The sequence below is a fragment of the Acipenser ruthenus genome, chromosome 2, assembly GCF_902713425.1.
Source record: "Acipenser ruthenus chromosome 2, fAciRut3.2 maternal haplotype, whole genome shotgun sequence".
Lineage (NCBI taxonomy): Eukaryota > Metazoa > Chordata > Actinopteri > Acipenseriformes > Acipenseridae > Acipenser > Acipenser ruthenus.
The window spans coordinates 111,652,077-111,652,637 of record NC_081190.1 but is presented as its reverse complement, the minus strand read 5'-3'; positions in this window follow the sequence as shown (position 1 = coordinate 111,652,637).

Genomic DNA, 561 nt, shown 5'->3' with positions numbered 1-561 from the left:
TGGTGTATGATTCCAGTAGAAATGTGCACTGCTTAGCATCCAGTTGACCATTCATCATTGTGCTTTAAGAAAGTTTACAAACGAGAGGAGGCCATTCAGCCCATCAGCCCAATGCTTTATGTCCTACAAATAATGAGCACGGAATCAGCGATGGTCTCCATCACACACACGTGTACAATGTGAAGGTGTAGAAAAATGCGCAATCCCTGAACATGCCAAGTCAGTAGCACTGCCTGCCAAGCAATACATCACTAGCCAACTAATAATATGCATCAAATCGCACGAATGCACAAGCCAGGTTTTTACTATGAATTGGTAACTTTGGACAGGAGATAGCAGGTAAATTACTCCTTTGAAGAGAACGGGCACATCATCTCTTAATTTCTTCCAAATTGACAAAAAATACCCACATTAGCGATACACATAAGTGTACTATAAAACAACATTATGATTTGATTCAAGCAGACATTTATAAGGTATTACAGGAGACACAATAAATCAGTAACATTTCTTGTGGTAAATAACTTGTGTGCATCTTCCATGTCATAACCAAATACCAAA